The 21013-nt window shown below is 46.1% G+C and overlaps 1 protein-coding gene across 1 annotated transcript in view; it reads left to right on the forward strand.

Moving 5' to 3' along the window:
- Positions 1–239: 239 nt before the first annotated feature.
- TNRC6B (trinucleotide repeat containing adaptor 6B) overlaps positions 240–21013 on the forward strand; it is a 221057-nt gene continuing 200283 nt past the window's right edge. Inside the window, 1 exon segment of the mRNA XM_043965071.1 lies at positions 240–361. The gene's annotated coding sequence lies outside the window, so the exon portion shown is untranslated.

Here is a 21013-nt window from a genome sequence, read left to right on the forward strand (position 1 = left end):
AGTTCGCTCAACGGGACGGCCTCGACCAATGAGAGGCAGCGACGGCGGCGAGGAGCGGAGGGGCGGGCCGAGGACTTGACGGGCAGTCGCTCTGGACCAGTGGGAAGAGGGCGGTGGAAGCGCGTGGCCAATGGCGTGCCCGAGGAGGCGGGCCCCCGGCTGTTTGTGTTGTGGCCGGGGCGGGGGGAGGGAGGCGGAGGGGGAAAGTTTGTTTATTTTGTTTTGAGTTTCTGGGTCCGCGGCGCTCGCGGAGGTGAAGCGGGAGGGAGTCGCCCCCGCCCCCTCGGGCCGCGTCTCCCACGCCGTCTCCTAGGCCGGCGGGGATTCAGCCTAGCGCGCTACCGCCGCCGCCGGCTCAGCGGTGAGTGAGCGAGGGCCGCCCCCGGCCCCGCCGCCGCCTAGGCCCCGGAGCCAGGAGCGGCCCAGCCCGAAGCCCGGAGCGCTAAGGGGCGGTGGCAGCGGGGGCGTGCCGCGGGGGCGGGCTAGGGGTCGGGTCGGGGGCTGGGGGAGGGGGGCGAGCGCGCGCCAGTGCAGTAGGGGAGGCCCGAGCCGGGAGAATCGGGCTCGCGCCTCCTGCCGGCCGGGGAGGGGGCGGTTTGGGGAGGGGGGTGTGGCGGGAAGGGGGGGGCGAGCGGGCAGGAGGCGGTGGCAGCGACGGAGGGAGGGGGAGGGGAGAGGAAGGTTAGGCGCGCGGCGCTGTGCGCGTGCGTGGGGGGGGCGGGGGAGGGGGCGGCCAAGACTAGTGCGCGCGCGCAGGGGGCAGGCTCGCGCTCGGCGGGTGGTGGGAAGGAGCTCGTGCCCGCGAGGGGGAGGGGTGCGCGATCGCAGCGGGAGTCTCGCGGTGGAGGATTCGTGTTGGGCACGCGCGGGAGGAGGAGGGAGGGCGGCTGCGCGCGGCTCCCGCGGGAGTCACGCGCTGGCAGGTGTGCGTGCCGGTGGGGTAGGGGGCGGGGAGTGGTGAATGTTTGCCCCCCAGGGCCGAGGGGAGGGGAAGCCCCGCCGGGCTGGGCTGGAGAGCGCGAGGGGGGAGTCCTTCGGGCGGCGCGACCCCCGGGGCCTGGGCTGTTGGAGCTCGGAAATGACCTCGAGGAAGGGGAGGTTGGGAGGACGAGGAGCCCGAGGAAGAAACGCGGCCCCCTCCCCTTCCTCTACTTACCTCTCTCCCCTTCCCCTTTTCCTGGCCCTCTCCCCCACCCCGGCGCGGCTTCCTCAGCCCCGCAGGGGGCGGCCTCAGAGGCCTTGCGGGGCCCAGCAAACTCCCGGTTTTACCCCCCCCCCCCCGGGTCACTGAGCCTCTCGGTTAACCCTTAAGCCCCTTGGCGCTCTCCAGGGGCCGCTGGTGGGGGGAGGATGGGCGGACCCGCTCCTTGCCCTCAGAGAGCTTCCCGTCTGGTGGGGGACGACCCCGAGCTCTGCGAGGCTTTCCTGGCTCGGGAATCCTGAAGGTCGCCCAGGCCGCTCCTCATTTCGCAGGTGAAAAGCTGGCAGGGTCTGCCCGCTGCGTGTCTAGGTCCGGTCCTGTCCGGCCGCAGGCTGGGCATCTCAGATCTCCCCAGGTCCTCCCCCCGTGGGCGGTCAGCTGCCCGGTCCGTGAGATAGCATGGCACAGTGCATGGGCTTGGATGCAGATCCTCTGCCTAACCCTTGCCAAATCGCCCACCGTCTCTGGGCCTCAGTTTCTTCCTCTGTAAAATGAAAGGGCCAGACTCCGACCCCGAAGGGCCCTGCTCTGCCAGGCCCTCTTCCGCACAGCGGGGAAAGCCAGAAGTTTCAGTGGCATTCACCACCCGGAGGACGCCCTCTCAGGGTCATGAGGCCCTGCCCAGCAGACTCACTAGCTGTTCTCGTACACTCCCACCACCTGCAGAGGCCGGGCTCCCCTCAAGCACCACTTCCCCCAGGAGACCCGGCCCGACTCCCCCCTCAGATCACTTTGTTTCTGTCAGAGAGAGAAGATAAATGCTACCGACAGTTTAATTAGGCAGATGTTTATTAAGCCCCCAGGAGCAGAGCACTCCGTTTAATGGTTGGCAGAGATGACACCGTTTGGATAAAGTGTAGTCCCTGGCCTCGTTCCTCCCCTAGTCTAGTAGGGAGATAAGTCACGTTCAGTTTGCTGTACCGCACAGTATTACCCAGTGAGAAAATTAGTTAGGTTGGAAACAAGATGCTTGTGAGATCTGAGAGACAGGGGGATCAGAGAAATAATGGAGGAATAATAGATAATCTGCCTGCCATTCCCTTTCCCCTGACTAAATTTGTCCTTACAGTAAAGGATAATAATTAGGCAAACCCCACTGTCCGGTGAGCACCTTCTGCCCTAGACCTGGAAGAGGCCTGGGAGATCATCTAGGCCAACACCTTCATTTTCTAGAGGAGGAAACTGAGGCCCACAGAGGTGGTCATATAAGCAGTAAATGGGAGAACTGGGATTTGACTCCAGATTGGGGTGGGGGTGGGGGGGCTTCCCTAATAGAGAGCTGCTGTGAAGAGGGTGTATGTTTCTGTCTGAACTCCTTGGGAAGTTTTCTGTCTCTGACTTGCTCCAGAGTGGAATCGCTCAGTCCGAAGACATGAACATAATCCCAAATTGGCATCCAGAAGAAGAGTTGTGCTAATTCACAGCTGTTCTTCATCTGGTATGCATTAAGCTCCTGCTCTGTGCTGGGTTCACCTGTCCTTCCAGCATTGATGGCCAATGGTATTTGTTCTCTCTGCTTTCTTGTGTGGTGTGAGGCAAAGACTGAATTTAGTTCATTCCCGTTTCTCTTCAATATGAGTAATTTTGAGTGTTTTTAAATGGTCGTTGACAGTTTGCAATCTTGAGAACTGTTCATCTCCTTTAGCCACTTGTCAGTTGGGGAATGGCTCTTCATGTTACATGTTTGTTTCAACTCTATATATTGGATAGGAGACTTTTCTTGGTAAAACTACAAAAATTATTCCCCCTCTTAACAGTTTCTCTTCTTGGGCAGCTAGGTGGCCAAGTGTTTAGAGTGCTGGGTCTGAAGTCAGTAAGACTCATCTTCCTGAGTTTAAGTCCAGCCTCAGACACTTACTAGTGGTGTGATCCTGGGCAAGTCATTTCACCCTGTTGCACTCAGTTTCCACAAATGTAAAATGAGCTGAAGAAGGAAATAGCAAGTATCTTTGCCAAGAAAATCCCAAGGTCACAAAGAGTCTGACACAACTGAAACAACTGAACAACAAAAAGTTTTTCTTCTATTTTTTATTTTGTGTAAAAACTTACTAATGTTACGTAATTGAAATTGTTTGGTTGGTTAAGACAATTCTCCTGATGTAATGGAAAAACACCTCCTTTAGTCCACCTTAATTTTTAAATACTGCAACACTTCATTATTTTCAGGTTGAATATCCAGTTGGGAGTTTATTGTGGTATAAGGTCTAAAGTGTTGGTTTAAACCTAATTTTTCTGCCAAACTGCTTTCGTTTTCCTAGTAGTTCTTGGAAGTAGTTTTGATGTTTGCCTTTTAGTAATATGGATGAAGATTTGGTTGTGTAGAAATTCAGCAGGCAAAAAAGAAGAGACTGAGGATTTGTGTAGGGTGTATTTGAGTGTAGTGTGGTGGAGAATAGTCTGAGAGAAGGTGGCACTAGATCAAAAACAGCTAATGATAAGAATCGAGCATTTAGGTAGTGCTTACCTACTGTATGCCAGGCACTGACATATATTATATATATATATAAAACCTCATTTGATCCCCACAACAGCCCTGGTGGGAAGGGGTGCTATTATTGTCTCCATTTTTCAGTTGAGGAAACTGAGGCAAACAGGATAAATTGACATGCCCAGGGTCACCCAGTAAGTATCTGAGGCTGGATTTGAACTCATATCTTTCTGACTCCAGACCCAATGCTCTGTGCACTGTGGTGACTCCTAACACCTGCTGCGACTGCATAGGGTCTAAAATGTTCCATAGAGTTTGACCACAGACTGACTGCCGCTAACCTAAGAACTGGATCCCAAGTTAGATTTTCTTTTTGCACCTAGAGATTTGTTTCAGAATGTTTCCCAATAAAAATTAAGCTTTTAAAGTCTTTGTTTTTCCTTTGTTTGGTTTTAAGCAGTTCACTAAATAGGCAGTTAATTTGATAATAGGGCAAAGCAGTTTACTCAGCCCTTGGACTTGACTAGTTTGGTCCCAGACTTTTGGTTTAATAGGAGGAGAACGGTGTGCTTGTTCAAGAAGTATATTCACCTAGAACAGCTATTGAAGGAGGCCAGAAAAATTGGCTGTGGTGGCTCACTACACACTTCTTTCTGTTCTTCGTCCGTGTAAAGGCCATAAGGAACTTCCATCATCTTGAGCTTTGCTTGATGTCTCAGACTCACTGCTCTCGCTCACTCATCAGTGGCCTCTTCCTTGACCCTTTGCAGTCTGACTTTGCGCCTTTTCCTCTGTGAAACTATAGTCTCCAAGGTCATTGACTGTAATCATGACCCCAGCTGCCTTTGCTTCTGTCCTCACTCACCTCTGCAGGATTTGGTACTGTTCACCACCCTCTGCATGAAATTCTCTTCTCCCTTGGCTTTGGTGGCACTGGCCACGTTCTCTCACCTCCCCTCCCCCGTCATCCCCAGACCTTATTAAAGCTGCTTTGGTGTGGGCTACTCTTAAGCTATCTGGCTACATCTGCTAAGGAATGTAAAGAAAAGTAAAAGACCTGGTCCCGTCCCTCAGGGAGACAACATAGAATGTAAATAACTCCATGTTTGAGCCATCTAGGGTGGCATCTACAAGGGGAAGGCATCAGCCAGCTGCTGGGGGACAAGGAAAGGCTCTGGTGAATGCAGAATCTGAGCTAAAGCTCAGAGCTTGGGGCAAAGGCGTGGAGAGGGGAGATGGGGCAGCTGTCTGGGAGTGAGCATAGAAGGGAATGGAGTGTAAGAAAAGTGGGAAGCAAGAAAGGCCTAAACAGTTTTAAAGACTTTCCCATCGAATCTGGGGGGAGACGTGGTCAGACCTGCGACTTAGAAAAATCTCCTCACAGCTAGCGGAGGATGGATTGGATGGGTTTGAAGCTTGAGGCTGTTGCAGTAATCTAGAGAACAGTGATGAGGGCCTACACCAGGAGAGGAGAGATGCTGTGAAGATAGAAATGGGGGCATGGTAAGCTTGAGTGAGGAATTAAGGTGACACTGAGGTTGCAAACCCAGAAGACCTAGATGATGGTAGTTCGCTCCACACTTACAGGGGAGTTCAGAACTTTTAGGAGAAAGGATAGGTTGACTTGGCTGTGCCTTTGGGATGTTCAGTTCAGGCTCCCTAAGACTCAGTTGGAGAAGCATGATTGCACTCAGGAGGGAGGTTGGGGCTGGCTGTGTAGCTCTGGGAATCAGTCTCTGCTTTGCCTCTCTCCAGGAGCGCCTCAGCTCTCACTTTGCTCTGGGTATGATGGGAAAAGCCTAGAATGGAAATCAGGAAGTTGGGAATCTGTCCAGGCTTTGTCTTTAACTATCTGAATACCTTTGGGCAAGTCCTTTAACCTGCCTAGGCCTTACTTCTACATTAATAAAGTGAAGGGGCTGGATGGATAATTTCTTCTTTTGAAAAAAATAATAACATTTTTATTTAAAGTTTTGAGTTCCAAATTTTATCCCTCCTTCTCCTTCCCCCACCCTGAGATGGTAAGCAATCAGATATAGGGTTATACATGTGCAGTTATGTAAAACATGACTATATTAGTCATTTTGTGTAAGAAAACTTGAATAAAAGGAAAAAATGAAAGAAAGTGAAAAATAGCATGGGTCAGTCTGTGTTCAGTCAATATCAGTTCTTTCCTTGAAGGTGGAGAGTATGCTTTATCAATAGTCCTTTGGAATTGTCTTGGGTCATTGTATTGCTGATTATCCAACAATATTGCTATCACTGTGTACAACATTCTTCTGGTTCTGCTCACTTCACTATACATCAGTTCATACAAGTTTTTCCAGGCCTTTCTGAAATCATCCTGCTTGTCATTTCTTATAGCACAATAATATTCCATCACCATCATATACCACAGCTTGTTCAGCCATTCCCCACTTGATGGGCATTCCTATGATTTCCAGTTTTTAGCCACCACAAAAAGAGCTGCTATAAAGATTTTTGTACAAATAGGTCTTTTTCTCTTTTGGGGGAGGTCTTTGGGATATAAACCTAGCCATGGTATTACTGGATCAAAGGCTGTGCACAGTTTTATAGCCCTTTGGGCAGAGTTCTAAATTGCTCTTGGATAATTTCTAAAATCTCTTCCTGTTTAAACAGTTCTGTGATTCTCAGCTTTGCAAATCTTTGGCACCCACTTCTCAGGCTCCTTCATTGACTCACTCTAGGCTTGCCTGTTATGTGCAAGGTTTTGTGGCTCAGCTCAAATGAGCTCTGCTTGGATGCCCCAGGGTGCACACAAAACTAAGTTCCTGAACTGCCATCTCCCCTCTCTTTCGTTTCATAGCACCACTTCTGGGTTTCCACGTGTGTGTCATCTCCTCCTAAGTCTTGAAATCTTGGTGTCATTTCCTGATCTGATCCTTATACATCTAGACTGTAACCAGATTCTGTTCCTTCTTACTCCATGGTGATTTTTGGTGAAGCTGTCCCTTCCTTTCCGTTCCCTTTGCTGCCACAGCTCAGATTCTCTGCTTCAGTAGAGTCTTCCAGCCGTCTGCCAGGTGGCCCTTCTTCCTCATACTGCATGAATCTTTAAGTTTGCCCTCGTGGGTGTTTCTTTTCATTGAAACAGATTGCATCCTCTCTCAGCCTGAATGGATGGTCTCTGAGGAATACTGGGGCCTAGAAGGCTCACCTCCCTGCAGCCGCTCTGTCACCTGGCCTGGGTTTGACGTCTGTCCAGCCTGGGAGGGCCTGCCAGAGTCTGGCCTAGCCTTGGAGAGCCCCAGGCTGCCTCGATGGCAGTGAGGGGGAAATGGCAGAAACTCCTCCCATGTCCCTTTCCCTCTCCATTTCCCCACCTGAAACCTTTCAGAAGCCTTATTGGGATTCTCCCCAATGTGGGCCTCACATCACATATCCTTCACTGCAGCCTTCATTGTCTTCTTAATGGAATGTGGCATCCACGTGTTTGCTTTGGGTTCAATTATGCAACTGAGCAATTATATCAATAATAACAATAAAAACCAGCACTTCGAAAGCGCTTTCTTATGTGCCAAGCACTGTGCTAAGGGCTTTATAAATTATTTCATTTGATCCTCACAACAACCTTGTGGGGTGAGTATTCCCATTTTACAGTTGAGGAAATTGAGTCTAAAAGTGGTTGTCCAGGAGTCACATAGCTCATAAGTGTCTGAGGCTGGATTTGAACTCAGGTCCTCCTAACTCCAGGGCTGGTGCTCTATCCACTACTCCACCTAGCTGCCCCGGCTGTATCGTTGAAGTCCTTAGCTTCTAAACGGGGCTCTCTGGTAGGATGCCTTCAGTTGAAGTCACGTGAGTGACTTACCTGCATTAACCTGAAATTCTGCAGATTGGCTTATGAGGCCAATACAGAAAGACAGATAAATGAGCAGCTTTCTCATAGGATAATCTATGGTTATTTAGTTTCAAAAATTCCTTTTGATAGGGAGGAAATATTTTCATTATAAAGACATACTTAAAAGATTTTTTTTTCCTTAATTATAATCCTTAAGTAGAATTTGGGTGGCTAGCTGGCTCAGTGGATAGAGCGTTGGGCCTGGAGTGAGGAAAACCTGAGTTCAAATTTGGCCTCAGACACGTGGTAGCTGAAGTGACCCTGGGCAAGTCACTTCACTTCGCCTCATTTTCCTCGTCTGTAAAATTGGTTGGAGAAGAAAATGACAAACCACTCTGGTATCTTTAACCAAAACCAAACCAAACCCAAGTGGGGTCACAAGGAGCCAGATGTGACTAAAATGACTGAACAAAAGGTAAGATTTAAGATAACAAAAATAATTCCATTTGAATTTTGGATGTGATTGAAACCTTGTTCTGTCCACAAAGAGCTTTGTTGAATATTCTTTTTTTTTTAAGCCTTTAATGGAAGAGGTATTTGAACATTAAGTATAAATTAGTAACTCTTCTTTTGATGAAAAACAAAAGATAAGATTTTGTTATGGTAGGAATATAAGAAATTCATAGTGGGCAGTGCACCCCACATTTAGCATATATAATCAGCTGTAAGCAAGAGAATGCTGAACAGAGGAATTCCTGCTAGAAAGTTAGCACCTTCTTTATAGCTTAACTATGAGGTCTCGGTGTCTCTGTCTCCCTCCTCTCTCTGTATGTAGCTTTATTTGACAGGACCTGGATGGTAGAACTGGCAAGGGTCTCTGATCTTTGCCTCTTGTTTATCTGATCACTTGTTTTAACAGAGTACCGTAAAGAGGTTCTTGTAACTCAGAGAAGGTACAAGGAGAAAATTCTGAGGGGACTGACTGTCCAAGCAGCACCAGGCTTCACTGAGGCTTCATTTACCGGCACCAGGCTTCGCTAAGGCTTCGCTTGCTGGCTTGGGGTTCTGCTCCTAGGAAGACTCTAGGAGAGTGATTGTTAGTCTGAATTAGAAGGTGGTGACTCACTGGAGCTTATCTCGGAGAGCCTGAGTGAAGGAAGTGGCCTTTTGATCCCCTGCCCCCCCAGGGATCCACTGATGGCATTTGGCAAGGGCCGGAGCCTGGCAAGGTCTTGAGGCAGCAGGGCTCAGGTGTCCTGGGCAGAGGCCTGCTCTTCCTGAGCTACAGAAGAGGTTACTGAGTTGTGCAGGAAGGCTGATAATGGGGCCGCTGCCTGAAACTGAAGACAGACTATTGGGATAAAAGTGTTTTCTTTTTACCTGCTTTTCTTTTCTTCCTTTGAGTTCCAGTAACTCCTAACCATCTTCTTCTGGCTGTTTATCCTGTCTTTGGACATCTTTCTTTTCTTTCTGTTAAAATAGTGAGACAGCCAGCCATCTGTTTTGAGCAAGACCCCCCCCCCCAAGCTTCTTCACAGCTCCAGATTCTTCAGCTTTGTATGGTGGGGTGGCTAGGAGTGATCAGGTGCTAGAGGATGGTGTGCCCATCATCTCTGCTTCCTTCTTTGGCACTGGAAAATAGAACTTCTCAGCCTGCATGCTCATGTATTTGAGCATCATCTCTTTGCTTGGTGAATAGAGTCAGGATAAAGGGACTTTAGGTTATCTTAATAATAGACAGTGTCAGTAGCCTAATGTCCCCCTGTCTCTCCATAGAGTGGCATCTACCAAGTGGTGCTGAGTTGTCTGATGAAGATCTATAATCTCCCTTTTAGATTATAAGCCTCCTGAAGGCAAGAACTGTGTTATTTTTCATCTTTCTTTTCTGAGTGCCTAGCAGAGTGCTTTCTAGGTAGTAAGGTGGTTGCGTGATAAATTGAGTTTGGGGATTTGAAATTTGTCCTACAAACTTCCTTTGTTACCATCAGCCATAATCTTATGGATGCCAGTTGAGTGAATGCTCCTAGTGGTGCCAGGCTCTGAAACCTTGAGGAGCCCCAAAAGTGCCACCTGCAGAGGTATAAGATAATGGATAAGCAGTGGGTTGAGGGTGGACATGGGCTCTGCATTGAAGGTGTTTGTTCTTTTCCTAGGCCGAGCTTGCCTTGGCGATTAGGGTGATACCTTCATCAGTCCTGTCTTTGACAAGGGACACTTCAGCTGGAAGGTCCTCCTCCTGGGTCCAGATGCTGCTCAAAGCTTTAAATGTTCTCCTTCCTCTCTCCTCACTTCCCATTCAGTACTGAGGCATGATGTCAGTTCTTTCTCCAAGTCTGTGTGCTGTCTCCTCCCCTGCCTCTTGTAAAATATTTCCAGGGCTTCAGAAAGTGGTACTTCGGGGGCCCCTCAGGGTTTCAGAGCCTATAGTTCTCCCTTAACGTCCGTTGTTAACATTGTTTATGAAATAAGAATCCATTGTTCCTCTGGGAACTTGTAGTCTTCTGAGTTGTTGTTGTTGTTCGGTCTTATTCGATTCTTTGTGACCCTATTTGGGGTTTTCTTGGCAGAGATGGAGTGATTTGCCATTCCTTCTCCAGCTCATTGGACAGATGAGGAAACTGAGACAGGGACTTGGAGAGGGTCACACAGCTAGTAAGTGTCTGAGGCCAGATTTGAACTACAGTCTTCCTGACTCTGGGCCCAGAGCTCTACCCACTGTGCCACCTAGCAGCCTGTTTCCTGAGTACATCACATCAAAATCCCCAGGCTTGCCTGCCCCTCGGGGCCCCGAAACAGGCCTCGGTGCTCACTGTTCTCTGCCTTGCCTTTCATATGCTTGGGCGCCTGCCCCTTTACAGTTCTTTGTCCTCTCCTTGCTGATCTGGGATCCAGATTTCAGGACTTCCCAGGAGCTTTCTTTCTGCTGTCCAAGCCGACCGTGGCTTCTCCATTACGTGTGGGCACATATTTCTATCAATAGTGGGAGGTGTAGCCAGAAAGGGAAAACAAGCTTTGTTACTTTGTAGCTGCTCATTGTTCTTTGATGTTGTCTTTATGATAATAATTGACACTCCCATAATGCTCTGAGGTTTGCAGAACACTGTATGTAAGTGCTCTGACAACCTCAGGGACATTGAGGGGACCAAGCGCTATAGATGGTATGAGCAAACAGAGGCTTTGGGAGGTGAGGTGACTTGACTTGCTCTGGCTCACACAGCTGATAAGGAGCTAAGGAGACATTTGAATCCAGAATCTGGAGTTAAGGAAGACCTGAGTTTAAATCCTACCTCAGATACATATCAGCTCAAACTAGTTTAGCCTAAGTATTCTTTTTTTTTAAAATAGTATTTTATTTTATCTAATTACAAGTAAAGATGTTTAACATTCATTTTTTTAAATGTTGAATTCCAAATATGCTCCTTCCCTCCCCTAAAATGGTAAGCAATTTGATAAAGGTTATATATGTGCAATCACCTAATACATATTTACATATTAGTCATGTTGTGAGAGAAAAAACAGACCAAAAGAAAAAAAATGCCATGAAAAAAAACCCAAAAGAGTGAAAATAGTCTGCTTCAATTTGCATTCAGATCCCATAGTTCTTTTTCTGAATGTGGAGAGCATTTTCCATCATTAGTCCTTTGGAATTGTCTTGGATCATTGTATTGCTGAGAAGAGTTGTCAGTCACAGTTGATCATCACACAGTGTTGCTGTTACTGTGTACAATGTTCTCTTGGTTCTGCTCACTTCACTCAGCATCAGTTCATGTAAGTCTTTCCAGGTTTCTCTGAAATCTGCTTCCTCGTTATTTCTTAGCATAGTAGTAGTCCATTACTACATTAATATACTAGAATTTGTTTAGCCATTCCCCAGTTGATGGATAGCCCCTCAGTTTCCAGTGCTTTGCCACCACAAAAGAGCTGCTCTCAATATGTTTGTACATGTATAGTTAAAGTGTTCTTACAGAGAAAGTCAGAGGAATGTAGAATTCCTATTGTCCATAAAATGGTATTCAATTAGATAGCCAACCTTTAGAGCCTGTCAGTCTGTTGTATGTCCATTTTGGACAAAGAGCAAATGGACGATGAGTTGAACCCATTGTTGAACAGAAGAGCAGACTGGGAGCTTTGGGGAAATTGAAAAATTATTTTAATGGCCCCCAAACTTCTTTCTGAAAAAGTGTCGTATTTTTGAAAAGCCTGTCAGTTCCTCTAAGTCTTCCCATGCTTTCTTTGTGTTCATTAGGGTCATAGTTGCTTATGGCACAGTTATATTTCATTTCATGTCTGTACCATGGTTGTTTAGCCATCCTCCAATTGATAGGAATCACCTTTGTTTCCAGGTATTTGCTGCCACAACTTTGGGTGTATGTGAAGCTTTTTTTTTAAATTATTATTCATTGGCCCAGAAGTGGAATCTCTAGGTCAAAACATAAAGGCATTTTCACTTTCTTTGCATAATTCCAAATTGCTTTCCAGATCAGAGCTCTATGCACACAACCCTGCCCCCCACTCCCCACTCCCAGCGTTGTTACCTTTCCACGATCCCTCCAACATTAACTTTCCCCATCTTCTGACATCTTTAAGATGTATGTTTTTAAGATCGCTATATTCCATTTATTGTAAGACATGGAACACTACATTCTCTGAAGTTTAAAATGAGTATTACACCGGAGAGGCCCCACGATACGGGCTTGAGTAGGCTGCAACACAGTACAAACAGGGATTTGTCATGAACAGTAGTAATTATTAGAACGACCTGCTTCAAAGAGTTGCCCTTCAGCCTGAATGAGTTACTGTAATTATCCTAAGAACCTTCTTAGAGTAGAGTGGATTGTTGTCTACTACGGTTTCTACACCCTTAATCATGGTTTAATTTTTTTTTCCCACAGCCTAGTAAGTGTGTTGTTAACTTCTGAATGGCATCTTCAAATATTTGTATTTGTCCTTCATCAGCCAGAAAGCTTGGTTGCTTTATATTAAATTGGATTTTTTTTTTTTTGCTTATTCAGTTTTACTTTATCAGAAGGAATATTTATGGAAGGAGTATTTTTGAGGAGCAGTTAGGGCTATAAAAGTACAAAGATTTTCCTTATTGAGCTTTCTTTTTAATTTAAACTGTTCCCATTGAATTATAACACTTCTCAAAATTAAATTTATAAACTTTATAATTTAGAGGGGGGTTGGTAGATGACTCTAAAATTTAAATTTGAACATGGAAGATTTGAGTACTGAAAATTAGCTTTAAGCAATAGCCACGTATTCATCTCTAAATGAGGAGGGTCAGTCTTTTTCGTTCTTAACTCTGATCCTTGAGCCCAGCACCTGGGGTCTCTTTTGGCTCTGAGCACCTTTATTTTATATACTTAACAGATCTGGAGTTGTAGACATTTTTCCTGTGCTTTAATTTTTCATTGTTATATCTAAATTATTTCTTGTTTTTACATGTGTGGTTGATGAAACCCAGTTATTAAACTTTATTTCTAGTGTGCTGCAACAATAAATTTGCCACTAATGTTGTTCTTGGCTTTATTTTTAAAATTTCTTTATGCACAAATGTCCATAAAAAGTACCTTCAGGGAGAAAGGGGGGTGTTGGTGTGTGTGCATGTGCATGTACTCGCACTTTCATTTTAGCAGACACTAAGTACTATGTCCCAGATACCTTAAAGACCAAAATAAAAGAATTCCAGGGTCCCCTGCCTTCAGAGAGCTTATATTGGGGAGCCGTGTCAATAAGGGTAATTTAGAGTATAGACAGAACAATTTCAAGTAGGCTCAGAGAAGCTAACCCCTGCTCAACTAGAGCAACAAGCAAAGGATTGTGGAAGTTGGGTGTGGAAAAAGCATGTGTTCTAGATTTGGGAAATCTGACCACTTGGATTGGAGAGAGTGTTTGAAGGGAAGTCATACAAGCTAACACTAGACCTTGAGAAGTGGTAGGGCCCACCTGGTGACCACCTGGTCTAGCCCAGGTGTCCAAGGAGTCCCCACTAGAACATACCCAAGGAGATGGCATGCAGAAAGTGGGGAGCCACCGCCTCTGGAAGCAGCCCCATTCCCCTTTGGCCCAGCTCTGATTGTTGGGAGGTTTTGCAGTTTCCACCCGTAGCTGCACAGGGGGGCCCAGTAGAACAGATCTAATCCCCTGTCCACTTCACAGCCATTCAGACACTTGAAGACAACTATCTCCATGTCCTCCTGAGCCTTCTTTTCTCCATTCTAAAATATATTCCTTTAACCAGTTCTCATATGACACAGACTCCAGGCCCTTAGCTATTCAGCTTGCCCTTCTTTAGACACTCTAGCTTGTCAGTGTCCTCAAACCTTGGCTCCCAGAATTAAACACAAGACTCCAGTGGAGGTCTGAGAGGGTGTGTGTGTGTGTGTGTGTGTGTGTGTGTGTGTGTGTTTTCGTCTGTCTTCCATTTTTGTTCATTTTCAAATTTTGGGGGGAGCTCATCTCTGCCTTTATCCAAGAGACTGATAAAAATGTCCAACTGACTTAGAGTCTGGTCATTCCAGCCCCTTCTGAATCCACTGTCTAATCAATCTCTCCCCTTTTTCTTCACAATGATGGTTTAGGACACTTTATCAGATCCTTTGCTAAAATGTAGATGAACTATATCCACATTGCGTTGCCCTCTGCTAATTTAATGATATTGTTAAAAACAGTCACTGAGGTTAGTCTGGCATGAGTTGTTCTTTCTGAAGTCGTGCTAGCTCTTCGGAAGCACCTCTTCTCCATCAGGATGTTCTCCTACCATCTTTTTCATGATCCATTCTACAAGTCTTCCAAGAATTGAAGTTAAGCTCATTGGACCCTAATTTGTAGACTCAGTTCTCTTTCCTGTCTTTGAAAATCAGCACAGTCTGTCTCTTCTCCAATCTTGTGGTCCCTCTCTCCTTGTCCATGATCTTTCCCCTATCGCTGACAGTGACTCTCATCTGCCAGGTCTTTCAGGACCCAAGGATGGTGTCCATCTGGGCCTGGTGATGTGAATTCATCCGGAACAGCCGGTCACTCTCATTATCTTCAGACTCATCACACCCCAACCTGTCGTTTCTTTTTTTTTTTTCTTTTTTTTAGTGAGGCAATTGGGGTTAAGTGACTTGCCCAAGGTCACACAGCTAGTAAGTGTTAAGTGTCTGAGGCCGGATTTGAACTCAGGTACTCCTGAATCCAGGGCCGGTGCTCTATCCACTGCGCCACCTAGCTGCCCCCCAACCTGTCATTTCTATCATAGAAATCATCCAGCTGTGCCAAGAAAAATAAAATAAGACTTGAACAGCTTAGCCTTCTCTCTGTTGTCAGCTTATCAACTCTAAGGAAAGGACCCATCCCATCTTTGGGACTTTTTTTCCCCTTCCCAATAGAGTAAAAAAGAAACCCCCTCTCTCCAGAAAATCAACCCGACCGTTTTTTTCCCTTTGGTGGGGCAATGAGGGTTAAGTGACTTGCCCAGGATCACACAGCTAGTAAGTATCAAGTGTCTGAGGCCAGATTTGAACTCAGGTACTCCTGACTCCAGGTCACTCTGCTTTTGACAGAGAGATGTCTGGATAATTGAAGTGCCCCGTCACTACTGTATCGCGCCTATGTGACAGGCTCATGATGTGTTTCCCAAACTCATCGTGTGTGTCCTCTTTCTGTGTAAGTGAGCTGTAGTATGTCCCAGAGACAAGTCATGTGTGTTTCTTCCTCTTTAACCTTCATCCAAATACTTTTTGTTCTGTTTTACTGTTTTTGTTCCTTTTCCTTTTCTGAGCAAACCTTCTTAAAATACAGTATTCCTTCCTGGTCTCCCCTACCCCAGCCCCTCTTTTAAGTTGTCCTCTTTCTTTTGAATAAAGTAGACACACCTGGAGCCATGGTCCATCCCGCCAAGTCTCTGCTTTAGGACATCTGGTTCCTCCTGTTCCATATTGACACTTAGGGCTCCTTTGTGTATTTTTGTCTTTTTTTTTCCTTTTTTGTGGCTACCTTTTGTGGTATCTGACCTGGGGAAGGAACACAAGCATTCTCCACCACCACCCCTTTCGTTTAAAGACATTTTGATTTGATTTGCAAGTGGCCTGGCAACTACAGTCTTCCTTGCCTTCCTTAGATAGACTCCATTTACAGTCAGAAAATCTGTCCACTATATCGAGAAAGCCAGAACTCATTATTAGACACCTCTTTGTTAGCCAGGTGTTCAGTTCCCAAATTTACTTTTCTGCATCCTTTGTTTCCAGTGGATAAAAGTGAGGACAGATACAAATTGATCCTTTGTGGATCAGTTTCTTGCCTAAGACTTCCTAATTAGTAAACATTTATTAAGCACCCACTCCATGCCAGATACTGTGCTAAGCACTGGGAATACCAAGGAGAGTAAAAAAAAAAAAGACAGTTCCTGCAATCTAGGAGCTCATAATCTGCTGGGAGGGGCAGCATAGCAATAAGCTATACGCCTCTCTATATTAACCAGAATAATAAAGAAGGAAGGCAGTAGGGTTAAAAGCAATTGGGAAAGGCTTCCTGTAGAAGGTGGCATTTTCGCCATCACTTGGAGGGAGCCGGGGGACCCAGGAGGTAGAGGTGATAAGAGCCAGACAGCCAGAGAGAATGCCCCGAGTTGAGAGATGGAGGGTCTTGTTCAGGAAGTGTCAGGAGGCCAGCGTCCCTGGATTGAAGACTCAAGGGTCATAGAGTAAGGCCTGTTTATTTCCACACCTCCCTTGTCAGACTATGAGCTCCTTGATGGGAGGGACCATGTTCTTGCCTTTCTTTGTATCCCCAGCAGTGCTTGGCTCTTGGTAAATGCTTCTGGACTGACCACTCTGGGGATTCCAGAATATTCTGCAAAGGTCAGTCGTGTGGGAAGCCGACACACACAGTCGGAATCTTGCTTGTGCTGCTTTTCTTCAACGTTTTAGATATTTTTAGGGACAGATCACCTTACTGCATAGCTTGAGAATTTTATGAAGAAATTACTTTTGAGAGAGATAAAATACAGAAATTAGGATATATTTTAAAGTCTTATTAGCAGTAGTAATGAGCACTTATATTTCTGTAGTGCCTGAAGGTCTGCCAAGCACGTTACATCTGTATTAGATCATTTAATCCTCATAATAACCCTACCTAACAGGTGTTATTTCCACCCCCATTTAAAGATGAAGAAACCCCTAGGCTGGCTGAGGCTTAAGGTCTTGGTTGATTACTAGGAAGTATCTGAGGCAGAATTCACGCTTGCAGCCTTTGGGACTCGAGGCCAGGGCTCTGCTATGCAAAACAAGTGAATTCAAATACAGCCATAGAAGCCTCTCTGGAAAGAGAAATTGGGGGGAAGGTGGGAGAATCGAATATTCCAAGAGACCTGCATTCGGGCATCTATACATTTTAGTTTGTTTGGTCTGAACTCCTATTTGTTGCCCTTTGGAACATGAAACCTTTTCTTTTATAGGATTTGAGATTAAATCTCTTCTTCACAGACCAGTTAATTGAAAATGAGGACACCCCTTTACAAAGTGGGATACTTTGGGCCACTCTCATTCTCAGGTGACACCTCTCTTAGATGCTTCTTACTCTTACCTGGCTCAGGATGCAGAAACTCAGGCTTCTCTCCCTACTCCCCTGCACATATCGAGGCCAAAGTGCAAAGAAAGGAAATTTCACTGTCCTGATCTATATTGTTCTTTCTTTTACTGTGATTCAGATGGTGGGAAAATGAAGTTACTGGAGATGGATTGAGTTTTCCTATTGAGATTTTTGAAATTTGCAGTCGTTTTTCTGATCGGGGCATTGTCAACCCCCTGGTTCAAGCTTGTGTCTGTGGTGTGCCGAAGTGCGGAGATGCCCTCGTCCAGTTTGAATGTAGGTACGGATCATCAAACAACGCCCCCCCCCCCCCCCCGGGAAACACTGATTCCTAAGATGGGCATTTGTTAAGTGGTCTGGGACCCAAGGGAGGAGAGTGGAGAATTATTACCGTCAGAGTTTGTCGGAAGAATGGTGAAGAAACTGACTTGGGTCACTTTTAATGTATTATTCAACCTAAAAACAGAACATCCAAGTCAGCAGTGTTGGCTGATGGGAAAGGAACATTGGGCTAGGGCTGGTCCCAGTGTCAGTGGGTGGCTTGGTCTCAGTCCTCTGCCTGATTTTTGGTTGGTTGGGGTGGGGGGAGCAGTTCATCAGCCTTGGAAGCTTCACTTAGCTCCCAGTAGGGCTGGGGAGCCTCAGACACAGTTCTCCTTCCTGCTTCTTCCCCTGCCTGTCCCCAAACTGAGCTTCCCCTCTCTGGATTGGGATTCTGGTAGCTGTGTTGATGATTTCAGTGGCTTCTTGACAAGGCTTTGGGATGAAGGTCAGAGCATTTGGTGACTTCTCCCTTGCATTGAATGAAGGATTCAGACCTGAAAAGTGATCTTAGAGGTCACTCATCTAGTCCATCCAGTTCATTTCATGATTGAGGGGATGGAGACCCAGAATAATAAAGCCAGTAAAGAACAGTCAGATTTTGAACCCAAGCCCCCTGATTCCAAATCAAGTGAGCCTCAGGCATGGCTGTTGCCCAAGAAGAAGGTGCAAAATTGGAGTTGTGGGAGAAATGGGAATAACAAAAACGGAAATAAATAAAAGCTTTGCAATGAATGACTTTAAAGGAAACAATCAAAGCATTAAAAGTAGTAGATGAATAGATAAAATTTAAAAATAGAACTGCCATTCCCAGTATTGTGAAAGGATTGCAAGGGGATGATGATAAAGCTAACGTTTATATAGAGCCTCCTGCATGCCAGACCTGTGCGTGGTGCTTCACAGTTACTAAGCACTTTGATCCTCACAACTCTGGGAGGGAAGGCCTGTTGTTGTCTCTATTTAAGGAAGCAGAGATAGGCAGAGAAGTGACTTGTTCAGGATCCACAGCTACTGGATTTCTGAGCCCAGATTTGAATGGAGGTCTTTCTGACTCCAGGCCCAATTAGCCTCTGTAATAGAAAGTCATTCACATTGAATCAAATAAGTTATAATGTGAAAGAGAATCATGGTGGGCTCACCTTTTCCTTAAGTATTTTAAATACATGGACCACATACCTGTTACCTGTTTAGAAGCAGATGCTGTCACCCCTGGCCCTTCCAGCTCTAAGTCCTCTGGTGCAGGGGCTGTAGGTGCAACTCTGGGGTCATAGGGGGTGGGTCTGGGGGTCCATGTGTATCTCTTCTGTTTCCAGAGGCTCAAGGCTCACCATCTCTTACAGCACAGATTCTGAACTCTCTCTTCAGGCCGGAAGGTGAGGCTCTCTATATACCCTGGCTCCCAGTATTTGGTTGTTTTAGCTAAATGCCAACAGTGGGTAACATGCTGGACCTGGAATCAGGAAAATCCGAGTTCAAATCCAGCCTCAGACACTTAGAAGCTATGGGACCCTTGGCCAGTCACCTCACCTTGGTGTGCCTCAGTTCCCTCCTCTCTAAAATGGGCTGGATAATAGCACCTACCTTCTAGGCTGATTATGAGGATCAAATGAGCTAATTTTTGTTTTGTCAACCCTAAAGCCATAAAGAAATAATATTGTTGTTCTTCTCCCTCAGTTCTAAGCTGGGATTCAAAAGTGAACTGCATTTTTAAAAAATAAGCCGATGGTTCAAAGAACCTGTGATCTCCTTGTCAGGACTGTCAGGGCATGGAGGGCATGGAGGGCATGGAGGGCTCTGAGCTAAAGTTTATATTTTCCTCAAAACCTAATGTGGTCCTTTTATGTACAGTATTACATTGAATAAATGTTGGCTGAATCAAAACTTCCCTGTCTGTGGAAGGTTTGAGTCCTCAGCAGGAAGGGAATCTTGGAAGCCAAATAGTCCAGCCCTGCTCATTTTCCAGAGCTGATGCTGACTTCGTTTAGTTGCCCAAGGAGACAGAAGGGCTGAGCAGTGGCTGGCACCCAGGGTTCTTCATTTCTGGTCTGGTCTAACAGTCTTTCCTCTATAAAATGCTCTCTTCTCTTGGAAATTTGGCTCCTGCCCACCCCTGATGCATTTCTCTCTGACCTGTTCAATTTCTGTAAATCTTGTTCTCCAGCTAGTTGTTAAGACTCAGTCCTAGGCTCATTAATAGCAGTGCGCTCTCAGTGATGTGTGCCACCCTTCTCTGGTTTTTTGCATTGTATCATGTCTCAGCTAGGTGGTGCAGTGAATAGAGCACCAGACCTGGAATCAGGTAGACCTGAGTTCACATCCAGTCTAGACACTTACTTGTGTGACCCTGGGCAAGTCACTTCACCCTGTTTGCCTCGGTTTCCTCTTCTGTAAAATGATTTGGAGAAGGAAATGGCAAACTGCTCCAGGACCTCTGCCAAGCAAACCCTCAGTGAGGTCATCAAGAATCGGACGTGACTGAACAGCGACAGCAAAAGTCGAATCCCAGTCTCCTCTGCTTTCAGAGCTTGTGCTTGCGTGGGTCACGGGCAAAGTTTCTTCGCTTGTTTGCAGAGCAGACAGACTGATATACCGAAGGCAGTGATCAGATCAGCTCCTCAGCTCTGGTTACTACATTACCCACTTCCCCCACTTTTCTTCAGTGACTCACCACTCTGGCATTCCTAAGGGAGGGCCCCTTCGTTTCCCTTATTTTAAGCTCTTAAAGTAACTGGTACTTTAAACTTGAAAACTTTTAAACAGTTTCCAGCAAGAACAAGAAGAGGGTCATCTGGGCACAAACTAGTAAAGACCCCTTTACCATGGGTATTGGCACAAAGAATTGGCTACCCTACACCCAGTCCCAAATCAGAAGCTGTTTCCCAGAGTTGAAAATTAGCCGTGGTGCTTGCCACTGTAACTCTCGGCCGACCTGCAGCCCTATTAACGATATACTTGATTCAGGAACGTGGATGTTCTGAGTTAGCGTCTGAGCCTTTGTTCACTAGTGGCCATGTTGGTGAGACTTTTTAGGGGAAATAAAGGCACTCTTTGTGGTTCAGTAGGAGGGAATGAAATAGTTCAAGGGGGCTAAACCTTAAAGGGTTTTCAGTCTGAGACAAGCACTCCACCCACAGGGTTTGAAGTGGAGAGTTCAAGCAACAATTCTTTTTTAGAGTCAGACCTCTACAATCAGTACATACACTATCAGCAACTTGAATTTGAAGCAATTTGGGGTTTCCCAACTGAAAAAAAAGAAGATGAATCTCAAGAAGTATGTTTTCACTTTGGAGAAAGTTCAGATAACTGCTGTGGGAGCCTCCTTAGGCCTCAGTTTCCTTATCTGTAAAGTGAAGGAGTTGTAACAGATAATTTTGTATACCCCTGCATACTGCAGAATTCCCATTAGCCACCTAAGATCGCTACGTAAGTCCTATGACAATTTGGTACCAAAAATCTGCATTCATTTTTTTAAATTGAGCATCTACTTTGTGCATATTGACACACTTATAATAGACACTCGCCTCTACCTTCTTCCAGGAAGAAGAGAAAGACTGATCATGGGAAATGGGTTGTCCCATCCGTCTAATATATTTCTGTCACTGCCTTTGACTTGCAAACCATGCAAGGGACAGCCGGAGTCAGAGAAAGGATTGGCCAGCTTCCCAGGCTTGGGTTGGAAGGGAGT

The sequence above is a fragment of the Dromiciops gliroides genome, chromosome 5 (genome assembly GCF_019393635.1).
Source record: "Dromiciops gliroides isolate mDroGli1 chromosome 5, mDroGli1.pri, whole genome shotgun sequence".
Classification (NCBI taxonomy): Eukaryota; Metazoa; Chordata; class Mammalia; order Microbiotheria; family Microbiotheriidae; genus Dromiciops; species Dromiciops gliroides.